The sequence below is a fragment of the Meleagris gallopavo genome, chromosome 1 (assembly GCF_000146605.3).
Source record: "Meleagris gallopavo isolate NT-WF06-2002-E0010 breed Aviagen turkey brand Nicholas breeding stock chromosome 1, Turkey_5.1, whole genome shotgun sequence".
In the NCBI taxonomy this organism is placed as follows: Eukaryota; Metazoa; Chordata; class Aves; order Galliformes; family Phasianidae; genus Meleagris; species Meleagris gallopavo.
Genome location: NC_015011.2, coordinates 53,463,735 through 53,471,805, shown reverse-complemented (window position 1 = coordinate 53,471,805; position 8,071 = coordinate 53,463,735). Strand labels below are relative to the sequence as shown.

Below are 8,071 nucleotides of genomic sequence, written 5' to 3'. Positions count from 1 at the left end.
GAAGTGTTTTAAAGGCAGCATTTGGAGAGAATGAGAAGTCTGTCATTCCAGAAGTCTGCCTAATGACAATTTATACTGTCCTTCAGCAAAAAACAATGTCTGTCAACAGTACAAAAATTATACCAAAAAAATGCAGAAAACATAGAAGAGGAATAAATACAAACCAAAGTAAAATTTGCCAACATATTTCTGAATGCTTTTAATACAGTTCAAATACTTACGCTCATAAATCAGTGGCAATTCAATTTCCAGACCAATTCAAAATAGAACAAAATATTTTGAAGAATATCTGTGAAAGGCACCATAATCATATGCAGCAGAGATCATTTTAGAGTCTTTGAATATTAACATGACACGTTTTGAGTCCTATCATTTGAGGTTGTACCATGAGCAGTCACTGGAACAGCAGGGCATTAAGCAGTGTTTGCCCAGGTTTCCAACCAGGGTTCAAGGCTGTAGACAGAATCACAGAATCACAGAATATCCTGAGTTGGAAGGGACCCATAAGGATCATCGAGTCCTACTCCTGAGAATGACAAACTAGAGATAATGTCTGAAGATTACTGACAGAAGTAGCGATAAGCAGGAAAATAAACATAAAGCCAAGCTGTCACTGTTCTCAGTTATTAGCACAGGAATGAACAATGTTCATTTTCTCCTCCTGTACAATTTGCCTTCTCTGGTTAGGTCACTGAATCTTTAAGCCCTAAACCCACTGCTGACAAATGCTTCAAGAGAAGTTAATAGTTAGTGAACATGGCCAACCAAATAATAAACTATGGTGTGGAATGGGGGCAACAGGATATCCATACTGACTTCCTTACAACACCAAATTAAAGGTCCCACACTGATCAATTTTGTCTTGAGTCTTCTAGCATGCTTAGGTCAAATTCACATACTGAGAAAGAACTCAGTGGAGAATGAGGATGGATCTATACACTGTCTGTTCCCATTGTCAGCATCACTGCTCCTTTGCCTTTAATTCACATACACACCATCAGCTCATGTTCTGGTACAATATTTCATCAGGGCTGGAATAATAGTGCTTCTGACTAAGCACTAGAGCTGGCCAGCACCAATCTCTATTGCATTCAGAATGTATATTTTCCTACAGTCTCATGAGCTCCTTCTTAAGATGCCATCAAAAAGTCAAGTGCTTTTTCAGAGCTCTTCAAAAAACTATTATAGTCCAGGACTTACTTACACTGAACATAGCACAAAGTATGTGGCAGTCTCTTGGAGGATCACAAGAAAGAAAAGAAGCATTGATGGATAACAGATTAAAAACAAGAAGAAAAAAAAAAAGAAGAAAACAAAAAAGCCCACACCACGGGTAAAAACTTTGCAAATGTATGGGGAAGTTTCTAAGGAATCAGATTCAGACCAAGCTTCAGAGCCTTCCAAACACACAGGCATTTGAATAAGTAAAACATATCTTCAAATTTGTAATCTAAACTTTTCTGAGGCTTCCAAGGACTTTCAGATTTAAGGCTTGCACTCAGGCATACGGACTTCAAAACTGGTAGAAGTTTCCTTGTCTCTCTGAATATTCTGCAACATTAACAGCCAATAATATTTTCATTATTGCTACCACAGTTCCTCCCACAGCAGCCTCTCATCTCACTCCTAGCTCTCAGATGAGCCACAGAGCTTCTTAACTCTTGGCTGCTAAACACTTAAATTACCCTGTGGGTTTCTCCCCACCTTCTCTTTTATGTATTCCCACTGTGTATCTTCACAGAAGACAGGATGTGTATTTTGCAGCATGGTGTTCCAGCTCATGGCTCAGCATGCAAGATGCACACTCTCTAGTCTGGCTGCCAGCATTCCCAGCATCGGAACATAGCTAAATAGCTCTCAGGATAGGGCTCATTAGGCTCCACTGAATAGCCAAGAGGAGCAATAGATTTTATAAGTGAAAGCATTCACCAGGTGGAAAATACTCATCATTTGATTTGAGCAAGGACAAATCGCTCTTAAAAGACTTCCTAGAAGCTACATATATTTATATATATATTAAAATGTTAGAAAACCACATCTGAATTTATTCTCTTCAGCTTCGTCTTCCCTGCAGGAATGTGCACCCCAAAGTCCTGGGCTCCTCTTAAGTGAGGAACCCTCTGCAGCTCTGTCCCTGTTATCTGCCTGCTCCCAGAGGAAATGGGTAGAGCTGAGAGATGACAGATTGCTGCTCAAGCCCCACCACAAGCAGCTGTGGCAGTGCCAAAGCACCTTCTCAAACAGCTGTGAAGTGTTTCCTGACCCCACTGTCTAGATATATAGGACCAAATTTTGTTCCTTTTATATGTAGTTTTTCATCTGCACTCAAAAGACATCAAAGTGGCCATTCCAAACAGCATATCTTGACTTCTAAAATGCAAACTAAACAACTGAATTGGAAAGTATAAGCAGAAAACAAAGATGATGGCCAGGCACTGGGATTTATTGTGCCCATACAACTCTCAGAGCTGCTTCATGACACAAAGCAATTGCAATGCCTTAATTCATAAAGAGGAGTTTTCTGGTCCTTACACTAAATTTGAGGATCTTTCATACTTCACTGAGAAAATTTGCATGACAGAACTAAATCACTAAAGGCAGAATGGGCTATACTGACTTTCTATTTTGTTACAACTAAACTTTTTCAGGACTGTTTCAGCACAGCAGCACATCCTAGACCTTGGAACTGCTAGGCTGCATTTCCCTTTACTGCCAGCATGGGCTCTCATACAAACGCCAGTGGACAGCAGGAAGAAAGCTGTAGGGATCTTCTCACTGAAGGGGACAGGGTCTTTAGCAGGGTCTGTTGAGATAGGACAAGGGGAAATAGTTTCATACTAAAAGAGGAGAGATTTACACTGGATATAAGGAAGATTTTTATTACAATAGGGGTAGTGAGGCACTGGCACAGGTTGCCCAGAGAGGTGGTAGATGCCCCATCTCTGGAGACACTCAAGGCCAGGCTGGAGAGGCTCTGAGCACCCTGATCTAGCTGTGGGTGTCCCTGTTCATTGCAGTGGAGTTGGATTAGATCTAGGGGTTCTAGATCTACATCTTCTCATGGGGTTTAGATCTAGCAAGCTCTTTACCGAAAAGAAAAAATAAAAAAAAAAATACATGGACAGTCCTAGTTTGCCTGGTAAGGCAGAGCTTCAGATGCTCAAAGCACTGCACCTGCTGGACCTGCAGTGACACCAGCAGTGACATTATGGTTCAAGGAATTTGCCTTCAATGAAATGGAGCCAAAGCAGAGAGCCAGCTCCTGCCAGGGAGGGATAAATAACAGCTTTGGAGACAGTCTGAAGGATCTACTGAGAGTGTCAAGTCAAAAAACAAAATCTGTGAGGAGATTAACAGTGAGGTGATATAAACTACTGTGCCAGAGGCCGTATCACCATCACCTTCAACCACAGCTCAACAATACAGGTTCCCCTGAAACAGGGGGAACCCTCTAGGGAGGGAGAGGGGCCCAAAGCCGAGGGGACCAGGCCTGCAGGCCACACCTGAGCCCATCACTTAAAGCAGCGCAGAGTTCCCAGGGGAGGCGTTCCCACAGGAGACCTTCCCCACTGCAGCAGCATGCAGACAAGCCTGCACCATGAGTACTGGGGCAGAGCAAGCTGTTCTTTGCACTGACACGGCCTTTGGGACTGCTGGCTTTTTATTGCTGAAGCTTTCCCTCGCTGAGGCTAGACGGCCCACGTTCATACAACAGTGGTTTCATTTCAGGATTTATTAAGCGTGTTTAAATATTAAACAGTCAATAAATGCCAAATCGAGACAAATATTCTGTTAAAATGTGAAAAAGAGGCTTCAAAACAGCAAAAGCAAATGATATATGAGCTCTCTCTCAGGGGAGTGTGCTAGGCCTGATAGCACCATCACAAATATCCCATCCCAGAAGTGCTGTTTCAGCTGCTCTTAGCACTTCAGGATTTTTTAAAATTTATTTTTACTGTAGCCCCAAGCTTACTTTTGTTTCAGAAAGAAAAAAAAAAGACCCAGGTTTTGCCCTACAACAACCAGCTCTGGTTGTGATGACAGCACAGCAGGAGGGCTGCAGCTCTGCAGCCTGCAGGCTGTGCCCTGTCTCTGCCACCTCACCACGTCTGCAGCTGATACCTCGCTTCAATGGGAAACACACAGCTGATGTGGAAAGGTTGCTAGGCAAGAGCACAGCCTTCACTGTTGAAAGAAAAGCCAACATTTTCCAAACTGTTCTGTCTGTAGTGTTCCATGTACCATGCTGCCCACTCTACATTGTTGAACTCGCGTTGACATGGCAAAGTACGAGCCTCTTTAAGTTACAGCCATGACTGTTCATGCCATACCTAACGCTAATGCTGCAGTTGCGTTTCCTTGGGAATGTACATGAGCCTAAAAAGAAAAGGCACTACATAGAAAACAGCGCCATGTCAAAGAGAAATCCTCCTAGCAGGGCAGAAGAATTGGTTCATCAAGTGGCCTGAACTAGAGACTCCTGGTGAGATGCTGGTCACAGCTGCAGTCAGAACCAAGTGCCAATGTGAAGAGAGGAAAAACACATTCAGGACCTAATTGACACCCCAGCAGACCGAATTCAGAGGACTTTGGCTCAGGCTCTTGCTTTACAAATCCTCACAGGCTTTATTTCCACACTAGCTAGGTCTGCATGATTTTGCATCATTAGGCAGCATAATATGTGAGTCAGAAGGCATGCAGAAGCTTCCTAGAGGTCTTCTCTTAAGTATCCATAAAGCATCGTGTATTTAAGCTGCATTTTCTAAATCATAAACAAATAAATACGTAACACTTCCTGATTTACATTCAAGTTTTTTTTAAGTGAAGGTCACCTTGAAAGCTGCAGTGTGAAGTGCTAACTCATTTTATCTCCAGCATCACAGTTCTGCCTCTTCCTACAGTACTAAAAGACCCTCACATATGAAAAACTCATTTTTAACTCTTGTGAAAAGTGAAGCTGTCACAGATTTTGAATGCAGTGCAATGATGAAAGAGCACCTGCCTGGCCATGTCAAAGAGCTGGCTGGGTAGGAATCCCACAGCAAGCTGCACAGTTCTGAAACAACTTTGGAGAGGCAATATGGTTTTGGAGATACGGTGGTGGCCCCGGAGATCAGGAGACCTGGATTCTATTTCTGGCTCTGCCACTGACCTGCTAAATGACTAAAGACAAATGGCTTCTACACACCTGCCAAGTTTAACAAAGCAGGTGCGAGACTTGCACTCTCCCATTCCCTCTCAAGCTGCCTCTTCACAGCACCTTTATCCCACGCATTTGCAGCACAGCCCTGGCTCCTTTTCATCCCGCTGATCCCCTCCCCAGGCTGCAGCTTATCAGCCCCTTCCTGTTGTGCCAGCCACCACAACTGGGGTGCAGGGTCCCAGTGCAGGAGGTGGGGGTGATGCTGCTGGGGGCCCTGCTGTAAGACACAAAAGGTACCTGCACCAGCTCTCTGTCCATGTCACAAGGCCTGACATGCCCAGGGGGGCTTTCTTCATGTCACACAACTTGTGGGCTCTGTAGACACAACTTTCACCTGCATACATCTCACAGACTGAGATGTGGGAATCAAGAAGTATATTTCTGTTTGAGGTTTCACTTTACTCTTTTTCACCTTACTACATGCTCTGACATTACAATTGTTTGGCACAAGGATATCATTTCTCCATGTCTGCATGCCACAAAAAGGCTCCAGCTGTCCTGAAGACCTGAGTGCTTCAGTGCCTTCATAACTATAGTCTTATTTTCCTGCTCTGCTGACCCTCCCTCTCCAAAATCACCTCTGTAGCCCTTAAAGCACATCACAGGTAATCTCTGTTCCCAGGGTTGGTATTGATTTGCTGGACGATTTTTGAAAAGCATTATACTGTCCTGAGTCCATACATCTGAAAAAATGCTACATATGAACCAGCTATCATCATCAGTACCATTAAATACTGTACATATTTCATTAGTTATTCCAGCAGAGGAAGATATGTACTACAAATGGGAGTCACTAGGGGATCTTTGCCCAGCTTCTTGCCAGCATTGTCTCTGTAAACACAGACTGCCTGCAGCACTGATTTTGTTTACCTTTCACAATGGAGAGGTGGAGCTCTAATGCATCAGTTTCTTAATTTTTCCACAAAACAGTGTTACAAGGAAACACCACCACCTGTGCTATTTAAATTAGGATTCTGTGCTTAAATTCATTAATGTTCTGCATTTGGTGTTACTTGAAATCAGCAGAATTCCTGGTGGGAGACTGGTATATTATGAGAAGAGCAAAATGTTTGCATCTTAAGATTACACTTCATTTATTTTATGCAGTGTCTTCCTTGGCTTCTGGGTGGTATCAGGAGAGGTCTTGCACTATGTCATCAGCACTGTACACAGAAAACATGCAGGGAAGAGAAAAAATAACAGGATGCACTTTTCAAGGGAGAAAATCTCAAAGACAACCTCAATGATCAGTGAACTGTGAATTTTCTCTGCTTTTAACGAAGAATGTACCTTCATCAACAGCTCAGAGGCAAGTGTCTTGATAGAAAAGGGCCAAAGTCCTACAACGGGGAGATGGGATCAATCACACACACGGGCATGTCCTAAAATCTTGTTGTATGAGAATAACCCCAACAGGACAGTAACTTCTTCCACAGTTTGTACCAACCTAAACAATCTTCGGCACTTGGAAATTGTGAAACAGGCAGTTCTTCCACCTTGGCTTTAAAATTAAGTCCACTGCAAAACTGAATAGAGACCATTTATCCTCAATTCACAGAGAGGCCAATAGCAAGAAAAGACCCACTCTAGCCTAAGTCACCTTCCCAAGCTTGCTTGCACCCATCACCCTTTGGGAGGACTGTGCAGGTTGTGCTCATGCTGGTGTGTCAGCAAGGACCCAGCAGCCTTACTCTCCCAGGTCCCATCACTTAGCAACAGATCAACATTCCAGCTTCACCCCAGCTCAACAATCATCAGCTCGGGGCCAGCACAGTGTCGCTCTCCCCAGCATTCATGTAGGCATATATCCCAACTTTAACAACTTTCTATTTCATGATCCTCTATTTCTGTAATGATGCCAATACTGAAAACTGGTCTCAGGAGACTCAAATTTATCCGGGGAAGCTTTTGACTACTTGGTACAAGAGTCTTTAACTCTGACCTTGGGAAGGCAAAGAGGTGGAATGCTATCTCTGCCAGCATTTCAGGTCACTGCCATAATCGAGGCTACAGCCTTCCTCTGGGGAACACAGCCACAGCATGCAGAGCAAAGACTCCTGGGGCTGGGTTACTTAGGAGGGTCAGGATACTGTTATCTAATTGTTTACAGATAAAGGTCTGTAAGCTGTTCATGGCTAGAAGAAAACGATCTCTAAGTTCCCCCAAAAAGCTGTGGTGCGGTAGGGTTCTCCAGGCAGGGCAGTACATCTCTTCCATAAGCTCAAGGCTGCTGTCCCTTTACCCAGAGGTGAAGAAAATGCGAGCAGCTAAGAGATGGGCATGATGGAAAGGAGAAGGGAGGATTACCTGGCTCTAGCAAAGCTACAGGGAACCCATCCGCTCAAAACACGAAATGAACAATTGAAGAAAATAATGTGCTGCGGATATAGGGTCCTGTTGTCAGCCCCTTCACTGCAAGCTATCGATTTTACAGTATTTATAAGATTTATTCCCTTTTATTTTCACCAGGGGAAATTAGGCTGTCAGGATCTATTAACCCGAAACAAGCCATTATCCCTCTCATGACGATCACCTTGCAGGGCTGGCTGCAAAGTGCCCCCAGGCTCTGTCTGCCGGGGAAGGCTGGTGGCTTTCCTCTGCCTCCCAGAGCCCCTCTGCCTTTCCAGCTCAGCCCACTGTAGGCCCAGCAGGCCAAGTGCAACGCTTGCCTGGAGCCATGCGTGCACCCTGCAGCCCCGCTGCCTATGGCCTGGCCTTAAGCACCCAGCCCCCACATCAGCCCAGAGGAGCGCATGGCTGTGCCAAGTGGCAGTACTCAGTGTGTGTGCGAATTGAGCTGACTTAAGCATTTAGACTCAAATGCAATACCTGTTTTTAATGCTGCTTTCCTACAGTGTTTTTCCTGCT

The 8,071-nt window shown here is 44.2% G+C and overlaps 1 long non-coding RNA gene across 1 annotated transcript; it reads right to left on the bottom strand.

Moving 5' to 3' along the window:
* Positions 1 to 2,990: 2,990 nt before the first annotated feature.
* On the bottom strand, positions 2,991 to 7,551 carry LOC109367744. The gene is made up of 4 exons (XR_002115133.2): positions 6,804 to 7,551; positions 6,651 to 6,729; positions 6,494 to 6,543; positions 2,991 to 6,366 (listed from the first exon to the last, which is right to left on the bottom strand). It is a non-coding gene; the product is annotated as an uncharacterized LOC109367744 (long non-coding RNA).
* Between the last annotated feature and the right edge of the window lie 520 nt (positions 7,552 to 8,071).